Source organism: Magnolia sinica, chromosome 18, assembly GCF_029962835.1.
Source record: "Magnolia sinica isolate HGM2019 chromosome 18, MsV1, whole genome shotgun sequence".
Classification (NCBI taxonomy): domain Eukaryota; kingdom Viridiplantae; phylum Streptophyta; class Magnoliopsida; order Magnoliales; family Magnoliaceae; genus Magnolia; species Magnolia sinica.
Window position 1 is genome coordinate 56,293,598 of NC_080590.1, and position 22,589 is coordinate 56,316,186.

At 39.5% G+C, this 22,589-nt stretch overlaps 1 non-coding gene across 1 annotated transcript; it reads left to right on the forward strand.

Moving 5' to 3' along the window:
• The first annotated feature begins 9,758 nt into the window (after nucleotides 1–9,758).
• LOC131234163 (small nucleolar RNA R71) lies at nucleotides 9,759–9,865 on the forward strand. The gene has a single exon (XR_009165571.1). It is a non-coding gene; the product is annotated as a small nucleolar RNA R71 (small nucleolar RNA).
• Nucleotides 9,866–22,589: the final 12,724 nt, after the last annotated feature.

Genomic DNA, 22,589 nt, shown 5'->3' on the forward strand with positions numbered 1-22,589 from the left:
TATTACTTACATAGAATGCAGTTACTGTTCCAGCTGAATCTCCTGAGACCATCTTTATTTTGATGTTGAAGTGGCCAAACAGATAACAGCCCTTGGATTAAAATCCGGTCCCTTTAAACAAAAACACAAAAAATTAAAAAGAAAAATCCAGTCCTTGAATTGAAGTCCAGTCCCAATTACAATTAAAGTGGCACTTAGATTTGCAAATTAGCATATTCCAATCTATCTATTAAGTAAGAATGTTTTTTTCTTCATTGAGAAATGACACTCTAGCGACCCAACAGAAGCTCTGTAAGTGCACTCAGTTTTGCATTAAGTCCATTTGTACCATTGATCAGATGACTAACATAGTCAATTGCCCTAATTTTTGGGCTATAGCCCATCTGTATGATTGCGTAGGCCATTGCATATGGGACAAATTAATGGCTAGCCAAGCATGTTTAACCATCCATTTGTTTTTTAGACTGTGCACCATCTGATGGATCGACTGTTAGATCTTGACTGATTACTAAGCTAGGCCGTTGAAGGAACATGGCCCAACTGATGGACAACTTGGATCTTGCAATTGTTTTCTATCTAAGCACATGTGATGGCATGTAAAGTGGTTGTTGGATTGTAAACGCTTGAGATTTTCAAGTCTCATTACATCCTCAAGCATTCAAACAAAGGATAGTAAGTGCTGATCAATGGACTTCAATTGATTTTGGAAAATCAAGTTGTACTACATAAGTAAATATTGATAGAAGACCAAACATGTACTTAGACACAGGACAAGAGAATGTATGCTACTAACATAAAATAGTTGGGATTTGCTAGAAGAATATTGATACACTTGACACGAGAATGTCCCACTATTCCTACGTTTCAAGAGTTGTTATATGAGCAATCGAATGCCGTAAATAACTATCAAAGGCCGTTCAGCACCCCCATCTCAAATATTTATAATTCCAGCTGGAGGAACCACCCCAACTTCAGTTGGAGGAATGGTTAAACGGCTAGTACAAACAAAAATTCTCAAGGGGCTTTTCCACAAATTTTAAATCAGCAAAGATCCCAAGAGGATCCGGTTCTCAAACACATTTAAAACCAAGAGCTCTTTAATCAAAACACTTTATAAGCATTCCAAGACCTTAGTAAGTCCATTCAAAGGATTGAGTCACACCTAGCAATTAGGGAGAAAGGTACCTTTCCAGCCCAACCTCTCCCTAATCCAAAACCGCAATGTGAAATAAGTGACGCGACTCTTCAGAATAACATATTGAACAGGTTAAATCCATCACCACCCTTAGAAGTGGAAAGATAATAGATAAAACCATCTTGACGAGGGCTGAGAAGCCCAATGTTCACACCCCAACTATAGGGTTGTGATGTAGTAATAATCTCGGTAAGACTGAGGTTGAATCCACAGGGACTGAACCTTGTACATAATCTGAAAGTAACTTGAACTAGAACTAGGTGAAGATATAATCTAAATCAAGGAGAATATGAGGGAACCCTGTGATCTTGCATTTTAGATGACTTTCAGGCCTCTTGGACTTCAATCACTTAATTTTCTCGGACCTCTAGCGTGTAAATTCTTTGATCTCGGTCCCCTGGAGTCCGTCCCTTGCCTTGGTGACTTCGGAGCATCAAATCTATGCTTTTAGTATCCTTTTTTAGTCCAGGCTCCTAAATTCACCTTGCAACACAAACACGATTAAAATAAACCGTTTAAATATTGTCATGCACATAAATTCAGGTAATAACTGGGGTCTAATATGCAATATTTGACCCTCAACACAATCTGCAACTAGTATTTTGCTAGTCCCCAGCAAAGTATGCGAAAAATAATTTAAGACTTATTGGACAATTCCTATAACCTCGAGTGATTTTTGAACAACAATCTAGTCAACAGAATTCTAAGATTCATGAATGTTGGGCATTACTTTCTCCTGGACTCAAGCACATGGTAAACTTCATAGTCAAGTTCAAAGTATTGATCCATCAATTAGAAGAATTCTAAACATTGAGTTCTATGGGTGTATAGTGAAACCTAAACTTATCACAATCAAAGGCTCAATTCTTTATTTTCATGATAACATTGATAATCACAAGAGCATTCAAGATAAACATAACCTAAACCAAAACTTATCTTATAGTTCAACTTTTCATTCTTCCAGCTTTTAATTTTTCCATTAATGGCTTTCACGCTATGTCAACCTTTCAAAGGTAAAGCCAAGGAGGGGAATCAAACCCTCACCTATAGGGAGCAAACCCATGGTGAAAATCATTTGCCCAACCCTTTCCGAAGACAACTATTTTTTAACTAGTTATTATTATTTTTTCTTTAAACATGATAGGCAAATTCTTCAGGTTGGCTCCTTCCATGTTTAGTGACTACCAGGATAACAATTCCATATCAAACTGAAGCCTTAATGTGTAAGCTAGGTGTGCCATGTGAAATCATGACTCAATCAATGTTTAAAACTTCTAATAATGAATTAACGATTCGAACTTAACTGTGAAATCTAATAGATGGCTGAATCTAAGAGTCATGAATTACCAACATTAAGTATCTTATAATTCTAAATCAAATATGGTCGTAAAAATCATTTCGAATTCACAAGAATTTCCAGAAAAAATTTAAAAATTTTCCATAATTTTTTGCACAAGACCAAGAAAACACTATTAGGTAACCTAATCTCCCATCCCCAACCTAAAATCTACGTTGTCCTCAATGTAAAATAAATAAGCATGCAATGCACATGAGACAACAAAAGTAAAAGAGAAGTGATGGAAAGATAGTACCTGATGAGGAAATTGAACGGCCTTTCCAAAGAGATAGTACCTGAGAGTGAGTCAGCACAAGAGTGAAACCAACGAAAGCAACCTATCCTAAAACAACTTAGAAAGTAAACTAACCTAATGGCTTAAAGCCGACTATCCTAGAACGGCATACAACAAACTACCCTAGTCTTATGAAAGCAGTAAACCCACATATACCTCCATCATACTAGGAGATCAAGAGAAGAGCTACTCAGTCATGCCGCAAGGTTCCTCCTCCGGCCAATATTTTGATAAATTTCTCAGAAGGTTTCTTAGCAAGATCATTCAAGAGCCCTTTCTTTGTAATAGGCTTGGATGCTCTGGAGCATGAATTCTCAAAGAAATTTATATACCTCAGCATAAGGTTTCCTCTTAATCTCCTGAGGTGTCCAAAGTATATACGATTCACCTATGATAGAAAAAGTTTCAATATCAGTATAACATGGTGAATCAGAGACTACATATATATGAAATTTATAATTTTTTTTAGTAGGTGGTGTAGTCTCAACACACTTCGAAATTGTAGTCTTCGGTTCAATTTTCAGCTTCTCCTTTAATGGTAAACATTCAGGAACTGGGGGAGGAGATTCTTTAGAATAAGCATTTTCTCGATCAGTAACAACTACCGAGGTATTGTCTTGCCAGGTATCCACTATATTTTCTATCATGGGATTGTTTATATCCATAAAGTGTACTGAGCAATCTTCGAAAGAGTCAAAATATTCAGTTGAAAGGAGTTCATTCATTATATCGAGATCTGTGATGATATGCCCAATAACTCCCTTATCTTCTTCAAGAGGAGAAATGAGCATACTCTCTTCTTTTTTTTTCTCAAAGTGGGATGAAATCACCGCTGGGTATGTCTCTTCTTGACCTAAATAAGCATATTTCAAATCAGAAGGCAAAGGTTTTAGGTCAAGCTTCGGTGCCTTGAGGTTAGACGGCAGAGGCACTTCTTCGGTTTGGGGCAATTCTTCAAACTGTAGCCTCCACCGGTTAACTTCAAGTACCGGCGTAGTATCAAGCATGACAACCATCTCCCTAATCATGTCATCATCAAAATCATAGGAGTGGGCTAGGCACATCTCTAGAGGTCAGAGGATAAGATCAAAGGTGTCCTATCTTCCATGAAAGAGTCAATCATGTTAATGTCGTGGAAATCATCATCATCCCCTAACCGTCTGCCCGTGTTGAAAAAGATGTTTAACTCCAATCTCATATTCCTGAAAGACATACTCATGACACCATTCCTACAATTGATAATTGCGTTTGAAGTGGTAAGGAATGGGCGACCAAGAACGACGCGAATCTAAGTGCTCATGTTACTGATGGGTTCGGTATCCAGGATGAAAAAATCTACAGGATAATAGGATCTATCAATCTGGACCAACACATCCTTAATTATCCCTCTCGGTACACGAACAGAGCGATCAATAAGTTGTAGTGTGGTTAGGGTGGGCTTTAATTCACCCAAACCTAACTATTTGTATACCGAATAGGGAATCAGATTAACGCTTGCTCCTAAGTTAAGAAGCGCATACTCAATTCGGTAGTTCCCGATTACATAAGATAAGGTTGGGCTATCGGGATTTTTAAATTTCTGTAGCACATCTTGCATTAAGATGACACTCACTTTTTCAATTAAGAAGATTTTCTTTTGAATATTTTGTCATCTTTTGGTCGTACACAAGTCTTTTAGAAAGTTGGCATATGAAGGTATTTGTTTCACGGCATCAAGTAGAGAAATATTGACTTTCACTTATTTCAACACCTCTAAAATGTCCTGAGAGTTAGAGAGAGGTTTTGGTGTAACCAACTATTGGGGAAATGGAGCAATTGGCTTGCCCTGAAGTTCCGATTCTAATTCATGTGAGGCAATGCTAGGTCTATCATCGTTGTCCTTTTCTGGGTCTTTAGGCTTTTTAGCCCTCACCGGAATAGTTTGGTCAATTATCTTCCCACTCCAAAGAGTGGTAATAGACTTAGCTTGATCCATCTGATTTGAAAAGTTGGGGTCACTTATCTCATATTGCGGTTTAGGATTGGGGAGAGGTTGAGCAAGAAACATCCCCTTTCCCTTAATTACCGATTGTGACTCCATCCTTTGGACAGATGACGCAAGCGTTCCAATCGCTGATTTAATTTCCTGGATTGCTTGTATCGTATTTTGATTAAATAGCTCTTGGTATTGATTGTGTTTTAGAACTGAATCCTCTTGAGATTTCCCTTGATTTGGAATTTGATCGAAGAAACCTTGAGGGGTAGCAGTTTGTCCATTCCTCCAACTGAAGTTTGGATGATTTCTCCAACTAGGATTGTGTCACACCCCGAACTCGGAAACCAGGCTCACAAAATTCCCGATCGCCGAATCCGGCGCCGACAGCCTCCATAGAACCCCATTCTCGGCTCCCGGCACCCATACACCAAGTTCCGATCCTGGGATGTTACAAGGAGGATTTCAAATCATCAGTTCAATTGAAATGAGCATAACTAAAAGCATAACCCACGAACAATAACCACAAGAACACCATCACAAAATCCACTATGATAAAAAACTTTAAGCACAATGCGTCTGAAGGGAAATACAAGATAATGCGAGTAACAAAAACTCCAAAGGCTCGACCGCACACTCCTGCTGCTGCTACGCTACGGCTGTGACCTGGTGTCACCTACACACATCAATCGTGCATAAGCTTATAGAAAGCTTAGAGGGTGGTGTAAGTGTGTGCGCAATGTGAGCGTGCTCAGGATGTAAGGTCAGAGAAATGCGGGATCATGCTGATGAACACATATATGCAATCAGCCATACCAAGGCCATGCAGTGCAAAACATGAATGTGATTGGCCACATCAAGGCCATGCGATGTAGAATGCAAGTCAAGTATGTCAATCCTCATCCACATATCAATGCAACTCCTTACTAGAGCATCAAATTAGTGCGGTTCTCAGTATGGATAATCACCGGGGTCAAGTACACTCTACGCCAGCTTCCCACCCCTATCCGGACGCACAACTGGGAGGGTGGAAGAGACCTCACTATCCGCCTGCCAATATCGGGCCCGGCTCGTCGATAGCGGACCGATTCCTCAAGCTGGTCAAACTCAACCTAAAAATTACCCCCTCACTCAGGCAGGTAAGGTCACACCCCTTTCCAACCGACCACGACACAGTGGGAGACGCGGCCTACTGGTATACGGCCCTCGCGCGCTCATGTATCCACTCGGTCTCGATGTTGGAGTCATCCTCTGGTACCATCGGGTTTAGGGATTTTCACTCAGGGACATCTATGGCGCCCGTATGCTAGAACCAAATATTTTTGGTATCCAATCCTGCCATCCACGATGTGTCTATGGAGGCTATGGCCCTGATGTCGCTAGGGCATACAGTAACTACAATCACACAAATGCAAGTGCATGAGTCACGCTATCAGTCATGCAATAGTTCTGCGTGTACCATGCACTTATATGGGGTAACTCTGCCTATCAGGGAGCCCATAAACAGTCCGCCCGAAGGCATATGCTATGATTGGTCATTCCTCACATCAGGCATATATATGATGCGAATGATCATGAATCATGGATCTATACTAAACACGTATAAAGAGATGGGCTCTGTGTATAACGGAGATAGGCCTAGACGGCCTACTTACTACAAGTATGGGCCTATCAGTGAGCCTTAGGGAGAGTTATAATACGGACATTTAACCAACATTGTACTTGCAATGTGGACGTCAAACCAACATTGTTCCCAAGGCATGGCCCACTACAATAGTCAACACATGAACCATGGTAGAATTACGTTGTAATGGGCCTTATATAGATCTTGTTGGGCCTCGACCCAAGGGCCCAAATACATCAAATGGGCCTCAAACCATGGGCTCATATATCTCAAGTGGGCCTTAGTGGGCAGGCCACAAATACATCAAGCTAGGCCTAATCACACGAGCCTTACATACTTCACAATGGGCCTCATAATATGGGCCTTATACAAGTCAACGTAGGCCTCAACAATGGGCCTCAAATTATCTCCAAAATGGTTGGACAGTTAGATGAAACACATGCATCATGATGGAGCCCACTCTAATAGAGGGTGTGGTTTACAATACATACTTAAGTGGGTCCCGTGTGGGGCCTATCATAATGTTTACTTTCCATCCAACCCATTGATAAGGTCACTCAGACTTAGGGCCCATAGTAATGTTTATTTTCCAACCAACTGTTCATAATTAAGGTCATGTGGGCTAGGGTAGGGCCCACTGTAATATTTATTTATCATCCAATCTATTCATAAGGTCACGTGGACTAGAGGAGGGCCCACTGGACTGGGGCCCACTGCACTGTTTATATGATACCCAAACTGTTCGTAAGGTCACTCAAACCTAAGGCCCACTGTACTATTTATTTGCCATCCATCTGTTCATAAGGTCACGTGGACCGGGGGTAGGGCCCATTGTAATATTTATTTGCCTCCGATCTGTTCATGAAGCCAAGTGGACCAGGGCCCACCATAATGTTTATTTACATCCAGACCGTTGATAGGGTCACGCTGGAATGTTTATTTGCCATCTAAATTGTTCATAGGGTCACGGTTTGGGGGCCCACTGTGATGTGGTCCACTGATCCAGCCTGCTCATTATGCGTGTCTCACTTGGCTGAACGTTCAGACCAAGTTTCAGCCACATCCAAATTTCAGGTAGGCCCCGCCAAGTGTTTTTATATGTTTAGGCATGTCTCCACATGATTTTAAATGGTGTGGCCCACCTGAGTTTCGGATACAACTGATATTTGGGAAAGCCTCCTGGTCTGAGGGGACCCATCAAATGCATGGTGTTGATGGTCGACACGCATCACGGTGGGGCCCACAGCTGAAGCCATGAGGCCCAGCTCGTCCGCCGTCTGTCAGCATCCGCAGGCAGCGGCAGCAGCAGCGTCAGCGCTGCTTCCTCCTTTTGTCTTGTTTTTTTTTAAAAGAAAATAGTTTTTCTGCAGATTTTCCATAGTAGGGCCCACATCAGTCTGATCCGACACAACCATAGGATTCTACGACTCATGATCGACGAAATGAGACCAATATACAACGTGTTGTTGGTGAATGGAAGGATCAAAGTGAGTTTCAATGGTGATACCTCTATTTCCTATGGTATGGCCCGCTCGAGAATTGGATTGGTTCCAAAATTTGGCTCAACGCCTAAAATAATCCGAGGAAGAGGATAGACGGCTTGGATTAAGTACCTGTATCAAGGTGGGGCCGGCATGGACAGCCCACTCTAAAAAGGCCCCTTTTGTTTTGTAAGCTTGTAAGTACACACCACTGTCAGTATACACACTCCGTGTTGGCCACGCCCGTCCTTACGTCCAGCAGCGTCTCTGGACGCTGGACGGCATGGATGTTCTCAGCATCATGGTGGGCCCCACATGTAATTGGCCCACCTGCATGTATATAAATATATAATATATATCTTATATTATATATATACAATATATATTATATTATATATATATATATTATATATAATATATATAAAGAAAGGTCTATTGGATCCATCTAAACAGTGGATGATGTGGATCATCACCTGCAATAGGGTGGGCCACACCATCTGATGCTGATGGACGGGGTAGATATAACACATATTGGTAGGATCCACACCATCACAATGAAGAGAGAGAGAGAGAGAGAGAGAGAGAGAGAGAGAAATATACAGTGAGATAGAGGGACCCCGCCACTATGGGCCCTTCTTGATTAAATCACATTCTTGATTAAATCACATACATCAAAATGGGTCCCACTTACAAGTGGGCCCTAAAATCGAAATTAATAGTAAATCACCCACCTTTAGGCCTTTTCCTTGCTCCCTTAGGCTCCTAAGCTCCTTGCCTTCAACTTTGATGGAGGTTGATGGGGTTTGGATGGTTGAGATGGAAGATGAGAAGGTGGACCACACTTGTGGTTTGGGAGAGAGGGGTTGGACGTGTGAAATTTTTATTGTTTTAGGAGATTTGAGAAATGAGAAAGAGAGAATATTAAGAGTGATGGATGGAGTGGTGGGTGTAATTAATGAGGTATGGGTTGGTTTGAAAAATGGGTGAAAGAGGGATGGTGAGGGAGAGAGAAGTTTGACTTATGGGAAAAGGAGTGGGGTGGTTGTACTTAGGTAAGGTGTGACTTGACTTGGACTTGACATGAGTGATTGATTGATTGATGGGACATTTCGTAGAGATTCCCTCGATAATCGCAACGCGCGGCGTTTCTTCGGAATGAACGCAGGTCCACATCTCCTAGCCTGGGTATCGGTTCGGTGCGCAAGTCACGGCATTGGAACCACGGCGATGACGCGGTCGCTATGATACAAGTTTCGGATCGAGCCAACGTCTGTGTGCGGGACCTGGCTTAGGATCGCGCGCAAACGTCGGTTATGGTGCGAAGGTTGCCGGAATTAGACCGGAAGGACCGCGAAAGCTAACGGAACAGTACAGACTATGACACGGGTTTTACAGATTGTGCATATTAGAGGTGGGTCCTTTGAAAGGTCTTTTGTAATTATTTACGGCATTGGATTGCTCAGTCAATACCTCTTGAAAGGCAGATATAGTTGAACAATTTTCAATTGTATGGCTATTACAACCACAAATACTGCAAACAACTTCCTTACCCTTATCCTTCTTTGATTCCATGGCCTCAAATTTCCTTATGAGATTAGCCACTTTAACATTAATATCATCACCTTCTTTTGAAAGGTATATTCCGCCCCTTTTCTTTAATTGAGTGGGCCTAGAAGTGGTGCTCGATTTTGGGTATGTGTCCCATGATTATGCATTTTTAGTAAGTCTACCCAAGTAATCCCACACATCATTGACATTTTTATTCATAAATTCCCTATTGTACATTGTCTAAACCAATTGGCGCATGGAAGATGTCAGCCCATCATAGAAAAAGTGTGTAATGCGCTATGTTTCAAATCCGTATTGTGGGCATGAGCTGACAAGATCCTTGAACCACTCCCAACATTGGAAGAATGTTTCATCCTCCTTTTGGGTGAAGTTCATGATTGACTTTCTAAGGGTGTTCGTTTTGTGATATGAAAAAAATTTCTTTATGAACTCCTTTTGCATATCATTCCATGTGCCAATAGATCTAGGACGTAGTGAATGTAACCACGTCTTAGCTTTCTCTTTCAAAGAAAAGGGAAAGAGTTTCAGCCTGACTGTGTCTTCAGATATGTTTGGAAAATATAAAGTGGCTATCTCATCAAATCTTTCAAGTGTAGATACAGATTTTCAGATTCAAGCCCATGAAATTTTGGAAGGAGTTGGATCACCCTTGGCTTGATATTCATGTGTCTCATATTTTCTGAAAAAACCATGCATGAGGGCGTGCTCACCCCCACCTGTTGTAAATAATCTCGCAAAGTATGAGGCGGGGGTGCTTGATGCACCTCATTCTCATCATGGATGTCTTCCACCCTAGGTTGAGGTAGAAGAGGTTGGTTTGCAGCCATCACTTCAATTAACTCTGGGGATCTCGAGCGGTGTCTAGACCTGCGATGGATAGTTAACCCCTCAACCAATCCTCCTTCAGTCAAGAGACGTCGAGTGTTATCACGGACCCATTTGGGCATGAAACACTCGCAGCCCTTAATTCAGATTCTAAACCTAACCTAAAGAAAGGAAATAGAAATCTAAGAATAAAGAGAAAATAGTTGGAAGGAAGTTACCAAATTAGAAGTTCCTATGTTAAGATCCTGCAAAAGAAAACAAAAGAAATTAATTTCTAAAAATAGAAATTCTAAAGTTAGAAAGTTTCTAAAAATAAAATAAAGGAAAGATGAGTTAGTTTCTAAAATTAGAAAGAGTTTCTAAAAAGGGAAATAACTAACCTAGTTTCTAAAAGTTAATCTGGAAAGTTCTACCCTAGAATTAGAAAGTTAGTTTCTAAAAATAAAAGAAGTCCTACAATATAAAACAAATTAGGAAATTTTCTAAAAACAAATCCTAATCTCGAAATAAAAAGGAAGAAAAATCAGAAAGAGATTGCCAATTTAGAAAGCCTATATCAGGGTCCTACAAAACAGGAAAATTAAGTTAGTTTCTAGAAATCAAATAAAAATAAATAAATCTAGAAAAACCCTAATCTTAACCTACTTCTAAAACTAGTTAATCTCAGAAAAACGTAACTGTCAATCCCTGGCAACAGCACCAAAAACTTGTTCACACCCCAAGTATAGGGTTATAATGTAGTAACAATCTCAGTAAGATCGAGATCGAATCCACAGGGACTGAACCTTATACGTAATGTGAAAGTAACTCGAACTAGAACTAGGTGAAGATGTAATCTAAATCAGGGAGAATATGAGGGAATAATGGTGAAATATTAATCTAAAACTTGTAGAATTCAAAGGTAGGAAACAAGGGTGCAAGGATCCACTTGTAGAGATCAGGGAGATCTATGTTTGATTCATAAACACAACTGGATTCAGAGTCCCATCTTCATCCAGTTGGAAGATATATCACTAAAAATCGAATCTGAACTTCCTTTGATCTAGTTTTCAAGAGATGAGAAGGATGAGAATTAGAATTGATTCTATCACAAAACCATGCCCAGGAGACAAAGCAAACAACAGAATTTAACCAATCCACAACCAATCTGAGAGATATATGAATGTTAGGAAGGATTCCATCATCCAACCATGTCCAAAGGGCGAAGGTGAACAATAAGGCTTCCTAATTTCATAATCATAATAATGAAAAAGAAATACTCAAAGCTATCGCAGATCTATTGTAATTTAACTTACAACAAACCATTAAAAACTAAAGGCATTCCTTATAATCAAACCAGACTCAAAGAGAGTTCATCAACATGACTCAAAACGTAGAAAACATCCCATCTCACTATAAGCTTCACCTCTTAGTCCTAGCTAAGAGGTTTAGCCTGACATAATCAAACTAAAAATCTCTTAAAAGAAAGCATGAAAGGAAAAGAAGAAAAACTAAGAAGAAGAAAGAACTCTAGATGATGCCACGCTCCACACATCCAAGATTGTGCCTCCACGGCTACTCCCGTCCAAAGATCTGATGATTTCACGTCCCTGCCTCTCTCTTTTATAGCCACAAGGAGGTGCTACGTCGGTTCCTGTGGAAGCTTTACGCACAACAGTGTGTGCAGCCGCGAAAGCGCAAGCCGTGTTGCGTTTTGACGAAATTTTCGGATGATAGACGGTCCAAGCATCGATTTTGCCTCCATGGTTGGGGTAAAGACCCTCCTCTGAAGATTCTGGATGGTTCAGATCATCCAACCGACCACAAACGGTGGCCCACAACACCCCGCAACATCTGTAAAAATCGGACGTGTGTATGGTGCGAAATTTCCTGCGCTAACGTGTTCGGTGGACCCCACAGTGATGTTTTCGAAAAAATCTACCCCGTTCATTGGATTCATGGCGAAATTTCAGTCGAAAAGGAGTGGTTTTGGTCGAGTTTTGGTGTGGTCCATTATATTAAATCAATTTGTCGTCCATCCTGTGTTTTCTAGTGATCCACATTTGTACATGTGTATGGGGCCAAAAGGCCACCATGGCAAGGGTTGTGCCCCCCTCTGAAGCATATGGATGGTCCAGATTATCCATATGGGAGAAGGGTGAGGCCCACTGAGCGAAATCGGCCAGGTAGTCGCGTACGGTGGATGTTTCATGCAGAGAAGACAGGTCAACGCACGCTAACCCATTTTTGGTTATTTGGTGCACGGGCAGTGCCGTGTACATGGTGTACACACACTGGCCATGTGGGGTCTATCGTGATGTATATGTAAAATCCACTCTGTCCATTCATTGTACCACCCCATTTAAGGGGTTGAGACCAAAATTGAAGCATATTCAGATATCAGGTGGGCCCCAGGTCAATATTCTAGGGGCTAATCTATCCGTTGGGCCACTTCCACAAGGATCCAGGGGCTAAATGTCGACGTATACACCTAATTAATGGTCCTCAGGCCAGATATAAAATTTTGAGCTAAACGAATGGTGGGAACCCTGTGATCTTACATTCTGGATGACTTTCAGGCCTCTTGGACTTCAATCACTTGATTTTCTCGGACCTCTGGCGTGTAAATTCTTTGATCTCGGTCCCTTGGGGTCTCCCTTGCCTTGGTGACTTCGGAGCGGCAAATCTATGCTTTTAGTACCCTTTTTCAGTCCAGGCTCCTAAATTCATCTTGCAACACAAACACGATTAAAATATATCATTTAAACATTGTCATGCACGTAAATTCAAGTAATAACTGGGGTCTAATATGTAATATTTGACCCTCAACACCTAATGACTTGGATGAGTCTAAGAAGGATGATGGAATTAGTGACATCTCACTAGAGAAAGAACCGGACACATAATACAAGCCGGTTGCACTGTTCCCACAATGGTTGATTTCGCCTAAGCCTTTGGCCAACACTCTGGATATCTTAAAGGTGCTTAAACAAGTGAAAGTAAATATTCCTCTATTAGATGTTATTAAGAAAATTCTCTCTTATGCCAAGTTCCTACAATATTTATACACTACCAAAAGACGACAAAACATACAAAAGAAGGAATTTTTAACAGAAAAGGCGAGTGCCATCCTTGTCACGGCACAAACTCGGAAACCGGGCTCACAAAATTTTCAATCGTTGAATCCGGTGCCGACAACCTTCGTAGTACCCCATTCTCGGCTCCCAGCACCCATACGCTAGTTTCCAATCCTGGGATTCTACAAGCAGGATTTTCCAACGTACGTTTATCTCATAAGAAGCATAACCACAAGTTTACCCAAATCACAAAGGCAACGTCATCATCACATATCCACTAATATAAATAGTTGAATACAGTGCTGAAAGGGAAATACATATATCAAAAATCAAAGCTTCAGAAGACAGCTGCATGCTCGCCACCTGCACGCATCTATCATTCATAAGCTTATAAAAAACTTAGAGGGTGGTGAAAGTGTGTGCGCAAGGTAAGTGCCAAGTATGTAATATGAGAGCAATGTCGTTAAGTCCATAAACACCATCAGCCTTATGTAGATTATGCGATGTAGAATCATAGTAAGCCAATATCATATACTAAGGAAGTAATGTAGATCAGCTATGCAATGCGGAGACATAGTAAGCCAAATATCATATACTGAGGATGCAATGCAATATGCAAATCCTGACGAGTCCACAAATACCGTCAACCGTATTTAGGCCATACATCACGTGATCATGTGGGGGCAACTCCATCTCACAAAGAGTCTCATAAACATCTCAGCCCAATGGTATATGCTTTAATCAATCATCCCTCACAACATGCATACGAATGATGGGGTCCAAAGAAGGACGATGGATCTAGTCCAAATATCAAGATAGGCTCTAAACAGAGGATACACCAAACCTGATACTACATATCATTATTTCTACGACAAGGGGTGATATAGACTGCTTTGTCAAAGCTCACTGATTTAAAATGCGCCACGACAGTTAAGGAAGGAATCCAACTTATAGCCACAACATTGGACAATGCTTCCGATGTGGGACAAAGTTCTGCCTTCACTGTGTGCACAGTAGCTTGCCAATCACTGGTAGCTCATCGAGGCTCTTAGGCCCGGCCCACATCAGTGTTTGCCCACATGTGCAACAGTGACGGAGCATCACAATATCCCCCACCGAGGGCAGAGACAAGTCTAAGTATAATAAGCGGGCTTCCTTACCCTCTCTATCGCGCAATAAACTGGACTTCCCTATGGGGCCCAATATATACACAAGGTGGGCTCCAAGGTGTGGGTAATTCTACAAGGCATGGTGTAAGGCACCATCATCAATGGGGGCCTAACAGTTTGGGATAGCCCAATAAGAGAAGATAGAAATGGGCTTGATAATGGGCTCTAAGGAGGTTTACAATGTAGACATTTAACCACCATTGCACCTAGAGTACGACCTGCCATAGAATCTAACTTACAATGGGGAAAGGGCTTCGTACAATCATAATGGGCCACATATAATTTCAATGGGCCTTATAAAATCACAATGGGCCACATACAATCACAATGGGCCACATACAATCTCAATGGGCCTCATACAATCACAATGGGCCATATACAATCTTAATGGGCCTCATACAATCATAATGGGCTTTATACAATCACAATGGGCCTTATATAATCACAATGGGTCATACACAAGGGTCTCATACATCACAATAAGCCTATCACATAGGCCTCGCATACATCACACTAGGCCTCATCATATGGGCCTCACATATCATAATGGGCCGCATCACATAGGCCTCATATACATCACAATGGACCTCATATACATCACCATGGGCCGCATCACATGGGCTTCATATACAACACATCGGGCCACATCTATGGGCCTCATATACATCACAATGGACCTCATTACATGAGCCGCATATGAAAAGGCCTAGCTATATGTCCTAGAGGGGGGGTGAATAGGACAATGCCAAATAAAACTTATAACAGTGGAATTAAAAAGAATATGATAGCCAAAGTAAATCACAATGCAGGAAAGTAAAACAGCCTCAAAATTTAGATCTTGAGAGGTTGATACAAATGTTGTTCTAAGGACAACCTTACACCAAAAACCAGAGTTTATGGTAGGACAACCTTATTTCTAGAAAGATCTTTGTATCAAATCTCAAACCAAAGAGGAATACAGAAATAAATACAAACTGAATTAAAATAAATTGTAATCACAAATGTATTGTTCTAGGGACAGCCATACACCATAAAAATGGTAGGGCAACCTTGCTGGAACAACTTTTAAAGGAAATAGAATATCAAGCTGATAAAGGAATAGCAGAAAATAAATTCTAAACTATTACAACATTCTCACAATGCTTGAATTAAATGATTACAACATTCACCACCATACATACATCCCACAAAAGAATAATTAAAGATCAGAAGTATAAATCATTCAACCACAACACAAGGGATTATAGTGGTTCGCCTGTGTGTTCACCAACTGTTAAACAACAGCCACACAGAATGCTACTCCACTCCTAATATCCTCACATAGGGGATATTAGCGTTCACTAACAAAATAGGTTTTCCCAAGTTCACCCAAAACCTTTACAATTGTGTCTTTGTCTGTGGGCTTACACAATTAAAAAAACCACACTTCTGAGTTTTCCTGGCTCTCCTCAAATAACCAATACAACAAGATTTTTCTGGCAAATCTTGAAAGAAGCCAAAATAAAAAGGAATTTACAATTAAATGTAAAATACCTGATTATCTCCTTCGTTGTAGCAGCCCGGTAGAACCAAATCAGAGTAGATGATTGAATGTCCAAGTTCAATGTCCAGTACTCAATTACAATGGTTCTAATTCTAATAGATTTTAAATTAAACCAAATAGGGCTTGCCTTAATTGATTTTGATTCCAAAGAAAGGGAATAACAATTCCTCTTATCAAATTAGATTGGAATAACAGAAACAAAATCAATTAAATAAAGCTAAGGAAAGAGAATATTAAATAAGCACACTTAGCTTAGATGGAGCACAGAATTATCTCTCAGAAGTTCGACGAAGATTGGCTTGAATGGATTAATTAATTCGATGATTTCTTCTGAGATTCGTGCACTATTTATAGGTGAGCGGATCGCGTCTTCGACTGTCTAGGGAGCTCTTCGATTAGTCGAAGCAATAGAGATATTTGAAAGATCCGGCGGGATAAGCTCGTTCTACGATCGTCGAAAGTCTCCTTCGATCGGTCGTAGGTCACTTTCGATCGTCGTAGGTTTCCTTCGATGGTCGTAGGTCTCAAACATCACTGGATTTCGAGTCAAAGTTTTTCGATGTCGAAGATGCATCGACATCGCTCCTTCGATCGGTCGACAGTTCTGGACTAGTCGAAGCCTAGATTTCATCCGAAATTTGTAACAAACTCACGACGATCGAGGAATTTCTTAGAGTCGGTCGAAGCAACTCTAGGACTAGTCGAAGAAGGCCTAGGACTAGTCGAAGAACAGACCAAACTCATGTAAAATAAACATTCGACTTATGTATCCAAAATGACCTACTTCTAAGGTCAACCTATGGTCAGTCAAACCTCAACCATGAAGTAAGGACATTGAAACATTAGGAACTAGTGACCTTGAAGTATGAGCCTTGAAGTCTTGATGTAGTTGAAATCTTGATGTAGCTCAATCTTGAAAGTGTCTTGAGTTCTTTACAAACTGCCTTGTACTCTTCTTGAAGTCTTGCAGCTTGAGTCTTGTCTTGTGAGCAGTTCTTGCATTCAAGATTGATCCTTGTACTTGTGAGCTTTGCTTGTTATGAGCTTAGCTTGTTCATGAATGTTGATCCTTGAGAGAGCTTCACTTATGCAAGTTATATATAACAGTGATTTTGGCACCACAAATTTGACAACAGACAGGGATATAAACTATAGCACTTACAATCTCCCCCTTTGTCAAATTAGTGACAAAACACATAACCAAGATAAACATAAAGTAAAACAACTGGTTAAAGAGTTATGAACCAGGTCATATAAACTGGCTTACCTGCAAATCAATATTCAATATTCAACATTCAACATTCAACCAGTTTCATTCAACTAGATCAAACATCCCCCTGAGTAACATAACCAATGCTACTCCTCTCACAATCACATCGTTAAGAACAAACCATTCTCCCCCTTTTTGTCACAATATGACAAAGGAGAACTAAATAAAGGGATATATAAGAGTAAACATGAGGAGTTATGAGACTATTGCAAAACAGTGATAGAGAAACTCAGCATAGCTTCACATAAAATAAATATCCAGCATAAAACATAGATAGTATCCAACTCAAAATCAGTCAACCAAGTGCTAAGTTATAAAGTTATTACAGACCAGAAGTCTCATATAAACTAGTCAGAACCAGAACCAGAACCAGATGACGGAGCAGGAATAGAGGGATCAAGTTGGTGTATGCCTTTGTTCAATTGCCTAAGATATTTGCGCATGTACTTGAATTGTAAATTATGAGCAACAGACATGTTTTCCATCTTTACATTTATATTCTCAACTTTACCCTCTAATGCACTCAGACGTGCATCAACATCAGATGGTTCAAAATCTGGATCATTTGTTGAGTCAGAATCCAGTTCCTCAAAAATGTCATCCATATTAATGTCATCACCAGCTTCTTCATGACCACCACCACCACCTTGTTCAGGAAGAAGATCCAGCTTCATCTTATTGATATTAGTATTGTTGAAGATCAGATGATGGATAGGTGCCTCAGCAACCGGCATATCGACTAACATATGTGTAGCCAATACAGTCATTAAATAGGTAAAAGGAATGTCACTATGACCAGGATGGAGTTTAAACTGAAGAATGAAATGACAGATTAAGGATGGTAAACAAATCTGAGTACCATTGGATATAGCATGGATAACACGAACCATAAACGAAGTCAAGTCAGATTTATTACCCGAACGAGGATACAGATTAGACACAAAGATTTTGTGGAGAATTCTGTACTTGGGTAACAAATACCTTGCGGGAAGCGCATTCCCTTTTTGTGTCCATTGAACATCCATGTTGCACAAGTCTCTAGTGAGCATGCGTTTTTCAGACATTGAGGGTTTATCAGTTAAGTTATGGATAGGAATACCCTCATCATTCACAGGAATGCCCATAAGGACTGAAATTAAATGACGATCAATGTCAAAAGGCCCTTCTCTAGTAGATATTTTAAAAGTTAAATTATCCTGTGAGAAAGCACTAATACATGTAAACATGGATTGGGCAATGGACCGGTATGCAGGCCCACCCCAATGTAATAAGTTAACCCAACCTACAACTTCAAGCATAGGAAGGATGTCAAAAGGTGCAATATGATTAACATCAACAGAATGCTCAACAATAACATTACGTGATCTAATGTCCCTAACATATGATGGATCATCATTGGGAACAAGAAGATGACGCTTAGAGATAACGATCGATCTGGAGGAAGAAGAAGGACCACGGGAAGTAGTTTTTCTACCTCTAGAAGCCATTTGCAACAAGAACAACAAGGAATTAAGAAGTTGCAAAGGATTGAGAAGTGGGTTTACTCAAAACAGATTTTTCAAAATCCAAACCCCAAATCTCAATGAAATTCAAAATAGAAAGCTTAAAGCTTGAAAAGAAAACAATCTAGACACAAATCTGCAAGAAAAAGTGATTTGGAACACTGACCTTGAAGAACAAGAAAGATGGGTTCGACAAGTCGAAGCACGGCTCCTTAGAGAAGAAAACCGAAATGAGGACAAAAGCAAAAATCCACAAATATAAGTAATTCCCGAGTTCTACGACTGGTCGTGGGTATCTACGACCGGTCGTAGGACGACTGGTCGAAGAATGCCCAAAAATTCATATTTCTTGCAAATTATACAAAAATTAGAATTCAATCTAGCAAATATATACACTATAATACAAGTAGGTATAAATAATCATTTTAAAATGCACATGCCAAGATCAAATTTCATCTTTTTGAACCTGCTTTTATCGAGAGGTTTTGTGAAAATGTCAGCTCGTTGATCTTCGGTAGGAATATATTCTAGAGATATAACTTTTTCTTCTACTAATTCCCTTATATAATGAAATCTAATGTCAATGTGCTTAGTACGAGAATGCTGAATAGGATTTTTTAAAATATTTATCGCACTGGAATTATCATAATGTAATAACATAGAATCCTGTTTAATTCCATAATCACTTAGCATTTGTTGCATCCAAACAAGCTGTGTACATGCATTACCAGCTGCGATATACTTAGCTTCAGCTGTTGAAAGTGATATAGAATTTTGTTTCTTACTAAACCAGGAAACTAGACAATTTCCAATGTAAAAACAACCACCACTGGTTGATTTTCTATCATCTAGATTACCAGCCCAGTCAGCATCCGAGTACCCAGCTAATTGGACACTGGTCTCATGAGGATACCAGAGACCAAGATTTACAGTACTTGCGACATATCTAATAATTCGCTTGACAGCAAGCAAGTGAGATTCTTTTGGATCAGATTGATATCTTGCGCAAATACCAACACTTAGAGAAATATCAGGTCTACTAGCAGTTAAATATAACAAACTACCAATCATACTCCGATAAAGTTTTGAGTCAACATTTTTACCATTAGAGTCTTTTGAGAGTTTCAGGGTAGTACTCATAGGAGTATCGAAATTCTTGCCATTCTCAAATCCAAATCTCTTGATTAGATTCAAAGCATACTTAGATTGAGAAATGAATATTCCTTCAGGTTGTTGCTTTACTTGCAATCCAAGGAAATAAGTCAATTCCCCAACCATGCTCATTTCGAACTGTGATTTCATCAAATCTGCAAACTCAGTAGTCAAGTCAGTACAAGTTGATCCATAAATGATATCATCAACATAAATCTGCACCATTAAGATATGATCATTATGTTTTTTAACAAACAGAGTTTTATCAACAGATCCCATTTGAAAATTATGACTTAAAAGAAATTTCGTTAGTTTCTCATACCATGCCCTAGGTGTTTGTTTTAATCCATAAAGTGCCTGTTTAAGCCGATATACATAATCAGTATTTTTGGAATCTTCAAAACCCATTGGCTGTTCAACATAGACTTCTTCATGTAAATCGCCATTTAGAAAAACACTTTTCACATCCATCTGATAGATCTTTATCTTTCTAAAACATGCAATGGATATAAATAGTCTGATAGATTCAAGACGTGCTACTGGTGCAAAAGTTTCATCGAAATCAATCCCTTCAATTTGAGTATAACCTTGTACCACTAGTCTAGCCTTGTTTCTAATTATATTTCCACACTCGTCAGACTTATTTTTAAAAATCCATTTTGTTCCAATGATGTGTTTATCTTTAGGTCTTGGTACGAGATACCAAACATCATTTCTTACGAACTGGTTGAGTTCTTCTTGCATCGCAACAATCCAGTTCTCATCAACAAGAGCTTCTTTTACGTTAGATGGTTCTATTTGGGATGTAAAACATACATAATTACATATATCCTCAAGTTGTCTACGGGTGCGAACACCGGTGAGAGGGTTTCCAAGAATTTGTGTGGTTGGATGATCTTTAACACTCCTCAACTCAGAATCAGTCTGATTCGATGAAGTATCGGGTTTATCAATGATTAGTACTTCATCATTATCTGAATTAGAAATTGGCGTGTTTAAGTGATCATCAATGATAATATTAATGGATTTTTGAATCACACTAGTCCTTTTGTTCAGAACCCTATAAGCTCGACTGTTTAAGGAATATCCTAGAAAAATACCTTCATCACTCTTCGTATCGAATTTTCTCAAATTTTCACGATCACGTAAAATATAGCACTTGCTGCCAAAAACTCGAAAGTATTTAACAGTAGGCTTTTTATTGAACCATAATTCATAAGTCGTTTTATTATTATCTTTGCTAGTGTAGACTCGGTTAATAATATAGCAAGCTGTGTTGACTGCTTCAGCCCAAAGATTTTTAGAGAGCTTCATGCTATTCAACATGACATTAGCCATTTCTTGAAGCACCCTATTCTTTCTTTCTACAATTCCATTTTCTTGTGGAGTTTTGGGAGCAGAGAATTCATGTAATATTCCTTGGTCGGTACAGAACTTCTCAAAATTGTTATTCTCAAATTCAGATCCATGATCACTATGAATTTTACTGATTTGAGAAGATTTTTCAGTTTGAATCCTTTTGAAAAATTTTCTTACTTCTTCAAGGGTTTCAGATTTATCCCTTAAGAAGACTACCCAAGTGAATCTGGTAAAGTCATCAACTATTACCAGGATATACTTTTTCTCACCACGACTTTCTGTTCTGGTAGGTCCTATCAGATCCATGTGGAGAAGTTCGAGTGGTCTTGATGTGGTATTTGAATTCACCTTTTTGTGTGAGTTCCTTGTTTGTTTGCCTATCTGGCACTCACCACATATTTTATCTAATTTCTGAAGTTTGGGTAAACCTCTTATAAGTTCTCGTTTGCTCAATCTATATAAATTTCGATAATGTACATGTCCAAGACGTTTGTGCCATAAATCAGTCTCGTCTGTATGAACCATGTAACATGTTTGATTAGATGAGCTGGATTTGCTAATAATATAGCAATTTTCAGATGTTCTCCGTTCAGTTAATATTACAGAACCCTTATTGTTTAGTATCTCACAGCTTTGATTAGAAAACCGAACATTATGGTTATTATCACATATTTGAGATATACTAAGCAAGTTATGTTTTAAGACTTCAACATATAAAACATTTTTAAACACAGGAAGATTAAGAAGTTGAACCGTACCTTAGCCTATAATCTTGCAGTTGCTACCATCACCAAATGTGACTGAACCATCAGTCATATCTTTCAGATCCGTGAATAAAGCTTTGTCACCTGTCATATGCCTGGAGCATCCACTGTCTAGGTACCACTTTGAATGACTTGTTGCTTTGAAAGCAGTGTGAGCAACCAAGCAGGTAACTTTAGGAACTCATTTCATAACTGTTTTGGGTTTAGGAACATAGTTGGTCTTCTTTTGTGTATATTTGTAGGAATGACCTATAGAGTTAGATTTTAAGAGCTCCTTGAGTAAATCAACTATCTTTTCAGCTAGTGGATTTTGTTTCTGATTAAAGTTGACATGGCTGCTTCTAGGTTTTTGAAAAGTTTTTGAATTTCTAGAAAAATTTTGATAAATACTTTTCCCTTTTGAGTTTGAGGACTCTCCTTTAACAAACATAGGAGGAGTATACTTTTGTTTAGGAGGTAGATTTTTATCATAGCCCA